This window comes from Zonotrichia leucophrys, chromosome 7 (assembly GCF_028769735.1).
Source record: "Zonotrichia leucophrys gambelii isolate GWCS_2022_RI chromosome 7, RI_Zleu_2.0, whole genome shotgun sequence".
Classification (NCBI taxonomy): Eukaryota; Metazoa; Chordata; class Aves; order Passeriformes; family Passerellidae; genus Zonotrichia; species Zonotrichia leucophrys.
The window spans coordinates 16,911,312-16,930,654 of record NC_088177.1 but is presented as its reverse complement, the minus strand read 5'-3'; the positions used below and the strand labels follow the sequence as shown (position 1 = coordinate 16,930,654).

General features: G+C 40.1%; 1 long non-coding RNA gene across 1 annotated transcript in view; it reads right to left on the bottom strand.

Moving 5' to 3' along the window:
* LOC135450326 (uncharacterized) overlaps window positions 1-19,343 on the bottom strand; it is a 62,098-nt gene that overhangs the window by 17,692 nt on the left and 25,063 nt on the right. The window contains exon 2 of the long non-coding RNA XR_010441028.1: window positions 10-108. This is a non-coding gene — a long non-coding RNA (uncharacterized LOC135450326). The remainder of the gene's footprint in view (window positions 1-9; window positions 109-19,343) is intronic.

Here is a 19,343-nt window from a genome sequence, read left to right as displayed (position 1 = left end):
ATTTCCTACCTATATTAAAAAACCTTCCTCAATAATGGGAGATCCCAGAGGGCTTGGCATGGTCGTGCAATAAAGTCAGGCCTGTGCTTCTCTCCTTGTCAGGACCATCTAACAAAAAAGAAATAAGAAATGATAGGTGGTGGGGAATCTCCTACAGTTGAAAGAGATTTACAATTTCAGAGCAAAAGTTCATGACATGTCTTTTCAAGCCTCTGTCACAGACTTGTGGCTAAGCTCATTTCTGTTCACGTGGTCCTGAATCATTGCAGATTGCTGGCATTCTGTGAGAAGCTGCATTTATCAGGAAGGGATTTAGGCTATCTGATGGGAATGAGCCCATTGATTTTTCTCAACCTGCTACAACAACAGCTTGTGCAGCTGAAGAGATCCTTTTATGCACTAAAACACCACAGGTGACCAGTAGTAATTCAATGGATAATATTTTATGCATTCAGTAACAGCTTACACACAGCCTAAGATATTGAGGGATGAACCAAGCCAGTGGTTTAATTGAGTATAACCACTGCATTCTTAGTATATTAAAGTACTTTGCTGGGGAAGGGATCAAGTAGAAGTCGGATGGAAAGGACATGGAAGTGTCAAGGGAACCTTAACTTGCACAAGCAAAGTGGGGGCATTCTGAATGCTAGAGAAGGAAACTGGCTCAGAAGCTTTTAGAAGATAATCCCATTCACAAAGTGACTGAAGCTGGAAGGATGGATTTGGTGCTGAGGGAGTAACTCCCTTAGTTGGTGTTGAGGGAATTCATGCTTCTTATGAGCTTTGAGTAAAGCATGAAAACCTGGTAACTTTTCTGAGGCTTTAGAAGAAAATAACTGGGACAATTAAAAACAGTTAGCCTTACACAATTAGATTATCAAAAGACTAAAAATTTTTCTTGAAGCTGGTAAAGCCGAAGATAGCATGGCCTCTCACGAAGGTCTGATTTTTTCTGCTCAGCCAGATGAAATGAAGAGCTGGAAGAAAGAACAATAAAAGAAAGAGCCAAATGATCTGACAAAAGCCTGGTATAGCACAATGTAACGGTTGTGTGGGGAAGGATGTGTGGCAATGCATTATGCTTGCATATTTTCTATTAATTTCCAGTCTTGTCAGCCTTCCCCTTGTACACTGACATACGCCCTAGCACCCTATTTGTAATTTTACTACAAAGATGTGGAAAATGCCTGGAATTCCCTTGTGCTGTGGTGAAACTGAGCTTTCCAGCCTTCCAGACTACCTCAGCCTAAAGCTCTCTTAGAGAGATTACCAATCTGGCAGGTTAGGGACTTTCCTTGAGCCAAAACTGAACTTAATCTTTTGCTTTCTGCCTTATACTCTTTGGAGGACTAGAGGGACAGAGAAACAAACCACATATTTACAAAAAAAAAAAAAAAGTAGAGAGATTGACCCCTGTAGTAAATATGTCTCTCAATGTTCTTTCGTTGCCTAAAGACTTTTTAGTAAAGTTATTACTGCTTATAAGAAATATTTCTGTATCCTCTGAGTAACTGATGTTTTCAGTATGTTCTCCAGTATTTCCTTTGAAGTAAGGGCTCTTCTACCCCATCATCCTGATGCCAAAGTAGGAGGTAAAGGAGTTAGGAGAAAGCTGATGAAAAAGTTTCTCACTGACACTATGCTGGATTCCAGCATAAAGTTAATTTTCTGCTAACTTGGAAGGTGGTCATCAGACATTAATAAGGCTACACAACCTGAACAACCAAGGAAGGGCCCAAATCAAGAGTGTGATGGGAAAGACCTACAGAGTGGAAGGCTTCATGAAAGTCATGTACTACACCATGGTCAATCAGCTCAACCATGCACACCTCAGTTACCAGGGGCTAACAAAATGCCTCAAGGAATGCAGCTGGGTTTAAAATGCTTCACTGAAACAGAGGAGGCAGCAAACATTCAGCACTTACTAAATATTTAAAAGAATATTTCTTTTATACTAAAAACCACAGGAAAATCCTTCCTCTTCTCTGGTGCTGGAAGCATTAAAAAAAAAAATGCATCTATGATTATGTGAGCCCTCAATTTCTGCAGCAGCAAATGGGTATGGCTCCAACAAGCCATTGAAGGTCTGTCTGTGATTCATGGATTCAGTTTTAAATGCTGGCAGCAATAACCAGACTTTTCTTTGCTTTAATTGTGGAGCTTGGCACTCAAGGCATTACATGGCAGCCCAAGAGAAACCAACTGAAATTGGTCTGTGTGTGAGATGAACTTCTCATATTTTAGGTCTTTTCACACTCCTCTACCTCATCTACCTTTCATCCTGCCCTTGTTATCTTCTTCTATCTCATACCTTAAACCTTAAACTAAAGGTTATCAAACTGAAATGTAAACCCTCAGTGAACACAGCAGACTTTGCATCAGGGCTGTAGGATTAATCAGCATGGAAAAATGGATTCCTTCTGTGAGCTGCCCAGTGCCTTGAGGGCTCAGGAGCACCAACAAACCCCACAGGACCATGCCCAGAGCTGGCTGGTGGCACCAGGACCAAGGGGAGCCTGAGACAGATTTTAAGTTTCAGATCTGACAGGCAGAGGAGCTACTGTGTAGGTATGGGGAGGCTCTAGGGAAGTATTTCATAAGGTTGGAAACTTCTTAGGCCCATCTCAACATTTCGTTTGCGTTATCTTAATAGGCTTTTCCCCTCAAGCCTCCTGGGGTCTAAGGGAATAAAAAGGGATAAAAAAATTAATTCAGGTTCATGTTCTTTTGTGACTGCACCTACTGAGCACAATAAACTGACATGCTGCTTTTAATTAGCATTTAGTTAACTGCTCATTTTTGTGCAGAAACTGTGCAGCAACTCCAGTCAACACAAAGGTGCTGAACTGAAGACAGAGAGATTCTGCCTGTGGAAAATTCTGGCAGGGTGGAATTATTTAAATAGCAACCCTTTAGATTCAGTTCTTGGACACTGATTCTGAAGCCATACAGATAAAAACAATAAATATGAGTAGAAATCTAGTTATTACTGATAACTCACCTTAGGTAACACACTTGAAATCACTATCAAAGAATGGAATAACAGAAGAGGCAGATGTGGAAGGGACCAATAAGGATCATCAGCATCCAGCTCCCAGCCCTGGAGGCAGGACAAGCCCAAGAGTCACATCCTGGGCCTGAGAGCATTGTCCAAATGCTTCTTGAGCTGTGCCAGGCTTGGTCCTTTGACAGCTTCCCTGGGGATTTCCAGTGCCCAGCCACACTGTGGGTGAGGAACATCCAGCCTAAAACTCCCTGACACAGCTCCAGGCCATCCCCCTGGGTCCTGTCACTGTCACCACAGAGCAGAGATCAGTGCCTGCCGCTCCTCTTCCCCTCACGAGGAAGTTTTAACAGCAATGGGGTTTCCCCTCAGCCTCCTCCATGCTGAACAGACCAAGTGACCTCAGCTGCTCCCCACACAGCTTCCCTCAGGACTTTTCACCATTCTCATGCCTTCATGTCACTCCTGTGGATGCTTTTTAGTAGTTTAAAATCTTTATTACATTGCGGCACCCAAAACTGACAGGGCTCATTTGAGGCCAGGCCACCCCAGCTCAGAGCAGAGTGGGACAATCCCTCCTTGCCTGCCTGGCCATGCTGTGCCTGATGGCCCCGGGACACACTTGGCCCTCCTGGCTGCCAGGATACTGCTGGCTCATGTTCAACTTGCCACAGATGAAGACCTCCAGGTCCCTTTCCCCATCTGCTCTCCAGCCTCATTCCCCTGTCTGTCTGTACATCCAGGCCTGTCCCATTCCAGCACAGAATCCATCACTTTCCTTTGCTAAACTTGACATGGTTGGTGATAGCCCATCTCTCTTGTGTGTTGAGGCCTCTCTGCAGGGCCTTATCTGCCTTTGGGGGAGCCAACAGCTCCTCCCAGTCTTGTATTCTTTGCAAACTTGCTTAATATCCCTTCAAGTCCTGCATGCAGGTTGTTCATGGGATGTTGAAGAGCACTGGGCCCAAGGCAGAGCCCTGCTAGTGGCTGTGCATTAACACAGAGCAGGGTACTAGCAGTACAACCCAAAACTGAGCTCAGCAATCAGCGCCCAAACCCACAACAAACAAATTAAAGATCATCCTGGCAACAAATGAATTAATCCAGCTGCTGGCTGAATTCATAAACAGGGCAGTAAGGCCTCTCCACAGACTTGGAGATGGGTACATGCATAAAAGGAGCTACTGGCATGTGAAACTTGCATGCCTTTTCAACTGAGGAAAAAATACAGCTCTTGCCATTTCTTTCAAGAGTTGGGGAATCCTGAAAGAGTATCTTCTTTCCCAGGTTTAATAAAATATTGAAAATACTGATCTCCTTGTTTGTCCCACCTGTTGTTCTTGGTCAGTATTCTCCTGACAGGAGCCTGAACCCAACAGTGAGCTGCATTAGTTGGAAGCCACTGATAATTTCCCTGTCTTTATTATCATAGGAAATTAAACCACATTAACTGTCTTAGAAAAAAAATTTAACACCTTCTTCCAGGCAAAAACAAAGCATTTATGCTTTTAAACTCAGATAGGAAACCAGGAAATTTTTACAATTTTTTTCATTATTAATACTGCTAAGGGTAGCTTGGTGTACCTGAGAAATTCTGTGTAACAACCATCACTGAACTTTTTACATGCCTTGTAAAATCAGGGCATTTTTGAGCACTGAAAGGTTACTGGAAAGTCACACAGCACTACCAGAGTATCATTTCATTATCATAAGCTAGGTTGTATTACTTTCATAAAGAAAAAAAATACAAAATGGACAGAAAAAGGGATGCACTATTGCAGAACAGTAAAAATTGTACCTCAAGATATTAATCACACTGAATCCCGTGAGTTTTTGGCAGACAATAAATGTGTGATAGATTGATCTCTAAAATCACATGCATATTATGAGCATAATCCTCACTTTAAAGCAGGGTCATAGAATTTTACAGCCTCATAAGCTTGCAAGGTTTCACCTGGAACATCAAAACAATTGCTAAAAGTGTAATAAATTCTACAGCTAGCCATCTGCTTACCCTCCTGACCTTTCAAATCTTATAAAAACCCAAGCTCATAATTTTTCACTTTATGAATTTCAACCTTTTTTTTGTTTAATACAGTATATTCAGAAGGTTACTTCATCTTTTCTATGTAATAAAGGGGATCCGTTCCATTTGATAATATTTTGTGGCAATAGACATTTTTTCTTGAAAGGATTTTGAGTGCTGTCCCTGGAGCTAATGGGATTGTGGGGCATTGCCAGTTGTTTTATCTGCTTGGAAACATTTATTTTGAGTCATGCTCTTCTTGTATGGGTTCACCCATCAGCCCCTATTGGAAATTACATCCAGCAAGTGCTCTGGAAGGAGGTTTAAAAGCACCAGTGTCTGTTTCCTGCCTTAATCTCTGAAGCTGTGAATCACTGCTTTGTTTTTCAGAAAGTCATAAAGGTTGAGGTTTCCTATTTCTCAGCACTGAAATATTGTATCTTCCCCTGATATTAATATTCCTATTGCAGATAGACAGTTGGGAATATAACACCCCTTGGTACAGTTTAAGACATTGTACTATACCAATACATCTATATTGCCAAAACCCCTTTCTGCAAAAGTGATCCTCAGTTTTTTAGGAGTTTTAAAAAATAAATTTTCCCCTATACCACTGGCAAATAAAATATGCATCAAAGAGCCACTACTTAATGTTCAGAAATACAAAGTGAAAAACTTCTTGTTATTCACTCAAATTAGTTTTGACAGTTCTTGCAAAGACTGTACCTTTATCCTCATCAATGAATCACTACAAGAATTATAAATCCACATGTAATTCTGAAAGTTTTGACTTTGAAAGCACAACAACAAACTTCTTTAGATTAGCATTACCAATTCTCCCCTGTCCCGAAATTCATTTATAGTCATGTTATTTTGCCCACTTTCCTGACAAGGGGAAATCTGTGCAGTCTCTTCCTATGGCTGTCTCCTTTAATAATCCTTGAACTTCCTGGCCACTTTTAAAAAGGCACAGCTTTTAGAGGTGTGAAACCAACTGCAAATATAATGAAAACAGTTGACTGTTGAAAAGGGATCCAAATTATTGCCTCAGCTGAGGGAAAAGATCTTTTCCCATTCTTAGAGATAAGAGCCAGCAAATCAGCACCCATGTGCTCTGAACGAGCCACAGCAATTTGTCCAGCCAAATGAACTGGGGATGCTGCAGGCAGATAGGCTTCCTGCAAGGGGGAGATTGTCAGGGAATAATGAAAGAACCAGAGGAAACTGGTTGTAACTGGCAGTAAGATATTAGGGAATATAAGGTAAAAATCCTGGAAAGAACCATTTTTAAAACCAGGTTCTGCTCACAAAACAATTTTTCTTTAAAATAATAGACTACAGTACATTAGTCCATCTCTTTATGATCTTTACTTTAAAATACTTTTTAATTTAAGTTGTGAGTCAGTGTTTAAAAGAAACAGCAGAATACCTGCCTTTCCACCACACTGTGCTGTGCAGGATGTAGGAATTCACTTCTGGGAACCATGTATTCAGAATATGTCAGGAGAAAGAGCTCTCAATTTGAATTCTTGACACATTCAGTGAATTAAGGCAGCCCATGGTTCTGCCTGACAGCAAAGACTGTTTGCTAATAAATCTGCCACTTGTACTGGGCTAGCAAAGAACTAAATGCAAACTCCTCCACAAGAAAGTGTGGACACTTCCAGGGGCTCTCTCAGCGCAGGAGAGGACTGACCCTGGCAGCTGTGGAGAAGGACAGCTGAAGAGAACCACTAGGAACACTTTGGGAGAGGAAGAAACCATGACTTAAACATGCATTGTGTCCTGTCCATTACAGCCAGAAAAACAGAGGATGAGCCACTGACATGCCATATTTCCTTTGGCACAGCTGCAGCCACAAGGCTGAGGCACCTGGCTTCAGTTTGTGTGGATCTCTACATAACGTGCTGCCAGTTCTTGCATTTTAATTTCTTTTCATTTTTTGTTAATGTGATTGGAAACTCCCCCTCTCATCACAGTGAATGTTGTCAGAAACAAAGCTATCCTACGCATTTATGTCACCTGCCCAAGTGACCAGCACCAAGGGGGCTTCAGAGCGGTTAAGGCCCATGCACATGCAGCAACTGAAAGCACATCAACCCATTGTTTACCTGCTATCTTTCTGCAGCTGGAGCTGCATTTGTTATCAGGAGCTGAATTTGGTCTTTTCTAAAATGTCACCCTTCTAAAACTCACGTTACTTGCCTCACTTCAAAACTTATCTATTCCAAAGCTTATTTTCTTTCTTAGCTTGGACCTGAAACATAGGATTCTGGGCCTTTCTTGTGTTTCTCTTCCATGAGAAATAAATAGCCAGTGCCAAAGTCATGTAAAACCTCTCTTATCTTGTATCTCAACCCACTCCTCATCATGGAGAGATGCTCCCAGACGGTGCAGAGGATTGGGGGGGGGGGTCTGGCTGTTTGAAAAGCAGGTCAGGGAGCAGTTCCTATTAAATACTGACAGATATTGTTCATTGCCATTTTCCCATAGTTTAGGTTTGCTTCTCTCCAGAACACCCCTTGGAGAAGGCAATTCTTGGCTTCCTACAACAGCCAACATATTTCTGGTGTAATTCTTATCATGGCAGAGGACAAACAGAAGCACTTTAACCTTTTTTCTTCCTAAGTAAAATGCAAAAAATCTTCTCCAGGAGCAAATCCCACTTGGGGAGAAAGAGAAAAGACCTCCAGAATAGGACAGGAAAAGAAAAGACACTTGGGAAGAAGAATCTTTCAGGATAATCCAAATCAGTTTAGGGGCCATGTGTCTCACATTCTGTTCTTTTTGGTCACACAGCCTTCAGTAAGGAAATGTAGTGGCTGGGAAAAGACAAGTAGTCCTGGAAATTAATAAACATCCTGAATATCAGCAACAGTTGCCACAATACTTGCAGTATCACATGCAGGTCACTGTGCTCTTGTGATCTGTTAATTACTGACAACAGTTTCAGCTGATAATTCTAAAAGACGTGGGAAATTGTGTTCTTAAAGAAATACCATGAAAAATTTAGTAAGAGGGGGTTTGAAACTAAGAAGAATGGATACTAATGACACAGTAATTAGACAAAGCAGAGATGAGGAAAGCTAAAGAGAAAATTATAGCTTATATACATAAAAAAGGAATCAAAGTTCAAATTATGATTACAATTTCAGTCATTCCACTTCTCATTTAGTCACCTGGGGGAATGGATAGCAGTTAAGATGTATTTAATGGCACAATAACAAACTGGGCTTCATATTTTTTTTAACCTTAGATGTGAGTGAGATTATTTCTAACATTTAATTCTAAGAAAGCAGAACCTTAATTCAGGTTTCCAAACATAAAAAGACAAAGTGGAGGTTCCATTTCTAGCAGAAAAAGCTTCTGTGCCCGGTCCAAACAGTCTGACTAATTGACACTGTGACCTGGAAAGTCACAAAAGGGATTGCCCAGTCAAAAACGATCTCACTGGTACCGTGTTCGTGAGCCACTGGCACTGCAGCCTGCAGCGGGAAAAACTCAGCTTAGCAGGAGAATGCGCTGAGTGTTTGACACACTTGGACAGAGGTTCCTTCAATGTGCTCCCTCCCTCCTCCTTACAATCAGGGTCCCTTCCTGTCCCAGGAAACAAACCTCACATTTATGCAAGAGTACCGAGGAAGAGACACACATTCAGAGAGTAGCACAGATGCGGCAGCCCTTAGACACAAAATAACTGAAAGAGGAGCTCATCAGAGCTGCCTGGGCAGTAAGTTCATCCTCACATTTCAGACCTGTGTGTGCTGGCATCAAAGAGAAACATGCTCTGCTTGCACCTTCGTTCTGTGACACCAGCTTTGGTGCTCCAACTCAATTTGAGTAATTCCTGCTCTTCCACACTGATACCAGGTTTGCTTAAAGGAAAATTATTTCCTATGCAGAGGGGAAAAATCACAACTGTAACTCAGCCAGAATACATCTGATCAAATGTAATTAAATAATACCTTGTTATGTTGTGAACAAATACAGTATTGTAGTCACACATGCCTCAAATAAAAATCCCAGATTAGACATCTTTTATATTTACTCCACATAATATTTTCTACTCATTTGGTTTTATCCTTCAATAACATACTTCTTACTCGAAACCATCCAATAGTCCCCGTATAGAACAAAATCTTGAAGACAAGATCCAGTATCAAAGCCTGACTTCTAGGAACTACATCCTTAAAGGGGAGGAGGAAATGAGAAAAACTGAATAGACCATTGAGGTGAATGATTACTGTTGAAGGAAATACCACTTGTTCTTTTCTTTTGGTCTGTTTTTGCTACAGTCGAGAAACTCAATAATCAATAAAATTTGTTATTAAACAAATTGCTACCAAAACAAAGAGTACATTTTGAACAATGAAAAAAAAGAGAAATCATTAAAAATGCATATGTGCAACTGTTGGTTTTCAAAAATGCAAGCTACTTAATAGCCTTGAAAAACTACATCCAAAAGAAAATCACATTCTCATACAACCGCCTATGTCATCCTGGGCTGCCCTCCCTCTCCAAATTTCAAAGCTGAAGGTTTGATTCACAAAGATGCATGCGCCCTCCACAAAGGCCAGCTCTTTCCAAAAACCATTTTAACAAGCTCTCTCTCCACAGTAAAATAAGCCAGATATCCTTCTCACGTTTTCTCCTTGTAAACAAATTTACTTTGAGATGGGATGAAGTTTTGACTTGAATTTAAAGTGGATGAGATGGATCTAACCCTGAGGCCTCCTCAGTCTCCAAGGATGCCAGCAGCATTTTGTTTTTCAGCCACACTACTTGCACCAAGTGAGGAGGATCCTCACCACAAACAGCTCAGAGAATGTTGTCCAGCAAGGTGAAGTGCTCACAAAAATCTGGAATTTCATCAAAGTTTCATTTGCAGAGTCTATGAAAGGACTATTCCAAAGTAGAGTGTGGGGATGATAGATTGCTCTGCTAAAGTAACCACACAATGGTGTGAAGTTTGAGTCTGCAGACTGAGCAGTAGGTGAGTACAGAGGGAAAGGATGGCAGCAGTAATGCTCAGGGCATCTCTTTACACTGTCTTTAATGACTGTCATCCCAAAGACCAGCAGCAAGGTTGCTTTACACACTGAATCCTTGATCTGGAATCTGTTTCACTGCACAAAATGGCAGCTTGGGCTACCTGATGCTGTTTCTTTACTAACACTTTAAATGGTCCTCATTCTCTAAGGAAAGGAACATCAGAAACCAAAGAAATTCTGAGATCCAAAGTCACACTAGCAAAGAGAAGATGCATTAATATATCTAGAAGGGCCTAATTATGAGAAAAAATGGGATATTCTCCTTGTCAGAACACAGCACAGCCTGTACAATTACTTGTAAAAAATTTTCCCCTCTAAGCAAATGTGGCAGTACTCCTCTGAAGAAGTAAAAAACCTAGAGAAGTGTCAGGATGGGAAAACTTTCCACCTTTCTACTGATATCCACCTTGTCACGGTTATTTCTTGTACACTCCTAGGGTAATACAAACAACTAGCCAAAATATACAATAGAGGCTATTTTGGTTTTTGTTGGAAACCCTCCTTTCTATCTTTTCTTGTCTTCAGGCCTCCTTTTCTCCTTACTATTCTCCAAGTTCATTCCCTTCTGACTTAAAATTTAAAAAATGGGAGATGGGGGAATTTGTCAGCTTGCTGAAGGGAAAAGCACAAATTTTGAAGGTAAGATCCTCAGGCAGTATAGATGTATCAGAGTTGTACAGGAGCAATCCCCAGTGATGTACCAGGGCAGCTCCCCCCTCCTTCCATTGGTCTATGGGGCAGAAGGGCTGGCAGGTCTGGGCTTGGGGTTTTTTTGGAAACCTATATTTTTCTAATTAACTGGTTACTTAATCAGTGCCATTAGATGAACTATGGATGGTAATAGATGCATAAGCAAATGAATTATGGCTAGAGAGCTGCCATCATCTTATTTTTAAATATCTACTTGCAGGACACAGACCTGTGGAACAGCAATTATGAGAACATCCTGGTATTCAATTATACATTAAATGCAAGATGTATGCTGCCCCTGGAATATTGTGTGAGTGAATAGTAGCACTTCTTGTTAACAAATACTCAAGTTGGAGAGCCAATATTCAAGGGTGCATTTGCCAAGTGTCTGTCCAAGGCCACACCACAGGAGGTTGTCATTTGTCAGAGTTGTAAAGGAGGTCAAGACTTAATTTGCTTGGATTCTTGGGTCTCTCAGTTTTTATTCAAAGTGTGTTGAAAAACCACACACTCTTTGTAGATGCTGTAACAATCTAGCCAGACCAAAGAATAAAAGAGCAGCAGAATTGAGCTCTGTGAATTAGTGACGAGTAACAACCTTCAGAGTAGAGATTTCACTACCTACAAGTAACAGCAGAGCAAAACAACCCTTGCTCTTGACTGCACAGCTCACATGATTAGTCATTTTTAGAGGCCTGCTGAAATAAATTTTCTTTGTAAAAGAAGTATTTTTATTCCCTATTGGCTTGCAGTTATTTATTTCTTTCAAATTTAAAACACAACTCCACTTAATCACACAGTAACTCACTTTGAGAGAAGGAAATTGTTATAGTATTTGTTCATATTTATCATGATTCCAAGAGTTTTATAATTGTAATAGTGGTTACCATCAACCATATTATTGTAGTACACAATTTCTTCCTCAGTGCTTGACACCTCTGATTAATAAAGTTAAATGGTTGTAGATGGCCTCTAATTTCCCAGCCCATTGCTAGCTTTCCTTTGCATGCATCAATGTATTCTATCTAAATCTTCCTGCTCCTCATTCTGCTCCCTGCAGGAGACAGAAGCTGTGAGCAGCAGCAAGAGCACGTTCCCTGGTAACTTGTACCTTCCCAGCCTGCATTCCTAACCTTGTGGGGAGGATTTTTCCTGGCAGATATGCAATTACTGCTCTTTCACATGGCCTCTCCTCTCACACAGGGCAGGAGCCCTCACTTTTGGTAGCTATTTCCTATTAACCAGTGTTTCTGACCACTAACATCCTCCTTTTCACTGAACACACCTCCTTGTCACCCTGCACATGATGAAACCCAACACATTCTCAATTTCCTCCACATTGATTACAAACCTCTAGCCAAGGATCCTAAAGCTAAACACATCTGAGGTTACATTCACTCATATTTGTCCAGATTTAGTTCATGACATCCTTTTGCACCATCCTAAATGGTCACTCTGGATTTCACATTTCTCTGCACTGAAATGACAACTTGACTTTGATACATCTGAGGATACAGGTGCTGCTGGATATATAAACTATCCCTTTATTTTTTTGTCTGTCTAGAAGACCACTCATGTTATACATAATGGCTGAAGGAACAATTTAAGTGCTACTTTGCATTCTCAGTCAGGTTAATGATGATCAAGACACATCCTTCTTGTTGCTGTGGAAATCAGAAACAAGCACACCATTTTTTCTCATTTGAACATAAATACAGACCATTTTATGTGGCCTTTAATTCACTATCATTATCCCAGACTGAAAATCAGAACATGAAAGGACAGAGATTAAGTGAGAGAAATCAAAGGAAGGACAGAAACACAGATAGGTATGGAAAGGTCTCTCCATTTTTTCAGACTGTACATGTATCTACAGTACAATATGGAATTATGAAAGTTTGTGTGATACAGAGACTTGCAGACTGTTAAAGTTTTTTGGTTTTTAAAAAAAAGAATTTTTTGGGGGATGCGCAGTCAAAAAATAACACCACCCCCCAAGCCTTACTAGTGAGTGCTCCTATGACCCTACAGCAATACCATTTTTCCCCCAGAACAGACTCATTACAGCCATTAATGAGTCCTGAGAGTGAGGAAAGCAAAGACATTTTCCCATCAGGCTCCTACTGCAATTCGTGCATGCAAATAACTGAGGCAAGAAGAGTTTGGCATCAGTGTGGGTTGAAGCTAAGATTTATCTCAAGAATTTAAATCCGTGATCTTGGATTCAAGAAATTATATCCAATATGATAATATCTTTTGGCTACAAAGTTTGCTTCCCAGATAAGAGCAGGATAGTTGGAGTGTTTTGTCCAAAATACTTTAATGGGCAGTATTGGCAGAGGTTAAATTAGCATTACTAATATCACGTGTATTTATAAACATTCATGTTGATTTCTATTTCACACTCCTCACACATCATTCCTTTTTCTCCCATATGGAGATTACTTGCAACACAGTGGGGTGTGTGTCATCTTCTTGTACTTCCCTCAGAAACCATCCAGTTGAAGGATTTTTGGGGTTTTTTTTCTATTAGATAGGAAAAAACCCACTTCTCCATTAGTCTCCTGGACAAAGCAGTATGGGGAGCCTTCTCTGTCACTAAATGAAGTTACTTAACTAGAGTTTATCACTCTTAGCTACCAGGACACCAAAGGACAACTTAAGGGGGGAAAAAATGAAATACCAAAACCAAGGGAGGAGTGATGGATTATTCTGAATGTTTTGTATCCCAGATAGACCCACTGAACCTGCCAGCTTTTCCAGGGCACATTTGAAGACTGTGAGGATGGATGGTAACAGGTTTTCACAACACAGGGTGCAGGGAAAAGAAATATCACAAGCAGGGAAAAAAACCCAACACTCTTCAATGACAAATGATCCAATTTGTTCCTCCCCAGTAACTGTGGCAACTTGGTACAGCTTTGCAAATCCCTGTCATTGCTGCTGTGAATTGGTTGCTTTAAATGGATCCTCACTTTTGTTAAAGCCAGGCATGGCAAATTGCCTCTAAGTAGTTTTGGGTCAGGTACACCAATTTTCAGGCTGGAGTTGCAATTATTTTTTCCAGTTTCCGCTTACTCTCACATAGCCTTTGCTCAGCTTAAAGAGAGTCAGCATATAGAATAATCTGCATTGCAAGGAATGTGATACAGCAATTAGAGGATGAACATTGCAGATCAGGTTCCTTTCAGCTTGATTCTTCTGGTACTTTTACTGTGCTTCTCCAGATCACACCCTCAGCTCCTGCATTTTGTACAATCTGGGCAGCCTTTCAATTGTCTGACCTTTCAGTAAGCCATGTTTTCTCCAGATACTAAAACTGAATATAATTTCACTCTATTCAGTATTAATAAACTGTAAACAACATCATTGCCTATTCTTGGCAAAGTGCCTGAATTAAATAGCTTCCTTAATGTATCTTCTATCTGTATTAGAGCTATTTAAAAGCAATATGCCAAGTGTGCTAATGACAAAAAGACCATTTTTCATTCATCTGTTTGCTTTTAAGCTCCACATATTCCCTATGAATATTTTCCTTAGCATAATCAGCCGCCAATAGGAGCCATTGTACTTAAAATACATAAATCGCTATCTAGCTTTACAAAGAAACTACTCTTTTCCTGAGCAAGATTGTCAATTCTCCTTAGAGAGTAAAAGGCACATTTCTCCCCACTCTAATGAAAAATACCCAACTGGACAAGTGATGTGACAGAAGTTTTCTTTGAACTGCTTGTACAGGTCTGATCACTTTTTGAAAATACCAGTTATAATTCATAGAGTTGCCCAGGAGAATTTCTAAGTGAACAGATGTTAGCTAGAAAACTTGGAAGACATTAATATGAAACCTTTGTATTAATGTTGACTATAAAACCAGATCAAATCATGTAGGCATCCATAATTAATAGTTAAGCTCATTTATTCCAGGTCTGTAAGGAGCTGAATAGTCAAATCCTTAATCTTATATCTTGTGATTATTTTAACATGAACTCTGAACGAGAGAGATTCAATTCTGAGACACAGAGAAGCCCCTTTTCCCACTTGGCTAACAGAATTATGTCAGGAGTGAGTTTTCTGGTGTGTATTTAACAGATATTTTGAACACAGCTGCCAAGTCGTTATCTTTCTGTATGAGAGAGAGAAAGACAAAAATTAAGATGAAATAACTAGACAATACTCTGTCTAAAGAGCAAAAGATATCCCCTGCCCAATTTTGGAAGGCGATACAAAAACAACAAAAACCAGCCTCACATCAATCAACACAACACAAACGCTGAAGAATAAAAAATAGAATTTCAGCCCTTTTCCATCAGTAGAGAAAAAATATTTATGAAAACCTGGAAACTCTTCACTGCTTAAGAGCCCAGACCTTGGGTTTCAGGTGGCAGCTTGAGAGGACCTGAGGCTGATTGTGCAGCACGTGGCACACTATGGAGCCAGCCAGGGCTCTTCCTACTGTGCAGTCACGTTGTCAAGTAATGAAATGCTGATTTGCATCTTTACCCAGTAAAATTTCATATAAATATAGGTGCTGGAAACATAACATTATTTATGGATAACAGCTGTCGTATTCCCCAGCTGTTTGCTTGTTGTCTGCTGTAACATATGTTAATTTAAACTTTCACCAAATGTCATGGATTGTTTGCAGTCCTCCAGCTGCAGCTTGGCAATTTTTTCCTTTAGGTTTCTGTTGGCTCTGGATGTGATTACACAGACAGCCCATAACAACATAAACAAGCCTTGTGTGGCTGCTGAGCTCTTAGTTAACTCAGCTAAGTGAATGTTTACTGGAACAAGCAAAACAGGGAGAGACTGTACCTCACTTATTTTCATTTTTTAGAGGTATTTCTGAATGCTGTCATTCAGAAAACACAGGGCACAGTGGAGTCCAAGAAATATTTAAGTAAAAAGGCATCACACAGAACAGATTATTATTTCCTCAATGGTCCTAAATTAAACTGAGTAAAATCTACATATTTAGATAAATTGTTTTCCAAACACTATGTTAAAAGTGAAGTCCCCAGGTCAAAGGCAACCACAGAAATTTAACTGACCTGGCATAGCAGGACTATGTGACAAACTTAATCAATAAAAGGAAAAACCAATAGTACAAACTGAGTATCACAGTCTGTGGACAACTTCTAATGCATTGCACAGTAGGGAAAAAAGCCCACACGACAATGAACAGTCTGAAGCAGAACACAAGGGGGAGAAGAAAACAGCAAGGAGGATTGGCAGGACTTGTCAGGAATGCTGGGTTTGTTTCTCATGGGAAGCTTTCAATCAGAATAAATGCCATGTGCATGCTGGAAGCCAAGGCTGGTGTGGAGGAAAGGTTCTCATTTCCTGTACCAGAGCTTTTCCATCCCCTCTGCACCATGCTGCCTCTTCCACAGTGGGACAGTGGCATTTCTCTGAAATGTGCAGACACTAAAACACTTTCTGCTCTCTGTGCTCAGAATTGATATTTAAATTGCACTAAAGGTCAGCCTTGGCAGGCACAACAACTTGTATCTGCTTTTCTGTATCAATGTACAGAAATGGGACTTGCACAAATGTACAAATGATAAGATGATGCCAGTGAGCACAATACAAATATTGATCAATTTAAATATAAGAGTGAGCAGGAAAGGAGAAAATCTGTGATGACAAACTGACAAAGAGGCTGGCAGCTCATAAAATGGATGATGAGATGGGAAATAATTCTTTTTCTTATTATTTATCTTGCCTTATTCCACTTTGTATTACCTCTCAGCTTTTTATCCTATTTTCAATCACATTTTAAACTTGTCACAGAAAAAAATCTCAATATACAGATTATCTTGTAGATTGTTATGATGTCAAACCTCTGTAGAAGTACAGGATAGAGGAGAAATGGAATTCCTGTATTAATTATACTAGAATCAAGTTGTTTCATGTCACAAAAAAAAAAAAAAAAAAAAAAAAAAAAAAAGTAGAAGGTTAAAGAGTTGCCTGGTGCTGCGGTACAGCTTGCCATAGCCTGGCATTGCTATTTTAACCAATATATGTAGAAAAAAATATTGTTAATACTGGTGTCAAAGGCTTCCATCTCAATTTGGGTAAACCAATGCACTTCTTTGTGCCACAGGACCCAGGTTTTTCCTGCAGAGGTGGCTTTGTGTCACTGACAGAGTCACAGGACCAGCCTGTAAAAAGTGGGAGCTGTTCCCCGCACCCAGGGAACAAACATTCCCCACTCTGTCACTCCAGCCAGGGACATGCCTTTACTCACTAAATTTTAACTTTTCTGCAGTAAGGATGCTTGCCCCAAATCATTCAATGTTGAAGAGAGGGAGAGTCATATCCCCCCACCTCTCTTGCAGACCTCTCCTACTAGGAGTTTACAAGCTACTGAACTGCTTTAAGGTAAAACTCAACTTCAGCACCATATGCAGAGGCTGGAGCACTTAATCCTTCTTTTCAGCAGCACTCCTCTGCCAAAAATTGCTGAATTAGAAAAGGCTTCAAGCTAGTTAATATCCTGCCAACTGACACAAAAATTAAATTTCATCCAGTTGAATAAGCCTCATTTAGTCAAGGACCATTTACAATTTTTTGGAAAAGCTTGATTGCACCATCACAGTTAAATACAACAATTTATCTCTGATAGTCACCAAATTCTTAATATTGACTTAATCCCGGAGCACAAAGCTTAAAGGAATGGATATTGCTGAGCACTGATTCCACAAAAATGGTGGAAGAAACTCATTAGAAAATAATTTTTTTAAAAATTCTGTGGTTTAAATTCTTCAATCCTGAAGACCAAGTCTGCTGAAATGCCGTCCTAATCTTACTCCAGAAGCTACAGATCTCAGATTATCTGGGGTGGTTTTGTTTCTGCTTCCAGGTTGCAGCTTGTGTTCATAGTTCCCTGATTAATGTCTATAAGGAAAGTGGAACAAAGAATGTAACTGAAAATGAGGTGCAGCATGTGACTTAACTCCAAGATGACTTCTCCCTGGAGATACAGTTAATTTAGCCTGAATCTGAGCACCTAATTTGCTCCCAGATAATCATCCCTCAAGAAGTAAAGACTTTCCAGATTATGCAGATCCCATGGTATAATTTCCCACATTTACCAAACACAGTGGGAAATGTGACATTTTGTTGATACAACCTGGAATGGATAGAGAGGAAGGACAAGAAAAAGAGTTGGCTTCCCCTAGCACCCACAACAGAACTCTGTGCTGCCCTTGCTGAGCAACCCAAACCTTGACAGTGCTCCTGTTTCAGGTTCAGACACATTTCATTGAAGTAGTACGTAAAGACTTAATGAAATTCTTAAATCTTCAGCTACTTTATCAGCTACAGGAACATTTTCATGCTTGTACACAAATTATTCCAATAAAATATTAGTTTTCCAATAGAAAATGCTAAAAGCACTTAAGTAACTGCAGTGCCTTTAAAGCTGTAGAATACATTACGTGTTTCAAAAAAGTTCCATTTCTACAGACTTACTCTAAAAATCATAATTTGATATAATAATCAGGCACTGGCACATTACTAGACCTTTGATGTTCTTTATCAGAGAATCAAAAATCAATTGAAAAAAAAACCCACACCAAAAAAGAAATTATTGACAGTGTTGATAAAGAAGTGTGTGAGTGGGAAGAGATGAATATCTGAAGGAGTTTGTTATTTGCATTATAATAAAATACAAATTTTTGTGAAAGCAGCAAGTCAATTTGCATGGAGGGAATGTCAAGAACACCTGAAATCCTTTCACTGAAAACCTTTGAGGTATCTCACAAATTCTGCTGGTTAGAGATGTCAGGAATAGCTCTTACAGGGTAATGAAAACAAAGGAGAGAGACTGGAGCTGCTGCCATGTGAGGATCTTGCCCTACATCTGCCAAACCTTTTGTGACTTGCCTGTCTTGTCTTGCAGGTTATGAACAAGACAAAACTTGTGTCTGTGGAAACTGAACCCCATATCTGTAACAGGCAGTTGACTCTGGTGGGCAGCATCTCTGTCAGGAGAGCTGCATCTCTCTCCTGGCATGTGCCAGCAGGGACAGGGACCTGTCTGTGACACCCGCAAGGACCTTTCAGTTCAGCTGCTCCTTTCTGCAGAAGGTCTAAGCATACCCTTGAAATGGTTTAAGTTCCAACATATTTGTCACCTTTTTTCACAGGAACACCTCTACAGGTGAGAAATTCTGTCTTCTCCACAAATCCCTTTGTAACTGGCCATAAACAAGAAAATTTCCAGGTTAATACCTCAGTCCATTTTTCTAGAAAGCCTCTGTTGACTATATCATTCAACAAACCTGACAGCTCCTGAAAGTAGCTTAGATTTTACTTTTTCCTTCCTAAACAATTTAACATCAAATATTTTACTGTTTGTGAATCTCATCTAGGAGCTGTTAACACACAAACAAGTATTGCTCCCAAGATATCCTGATTTAATAAAAAAAACCACAAACCCTAATCTCACAAGATAAAGGCCACATACATCATAAACACAAAAATGCTCTGAATATCAAGGACAAGTAGCATTTTTTTTCACTCTCCTCTTGCCTTTCCCTGGAGAGAAATTGCAGGAAAGCTGAGC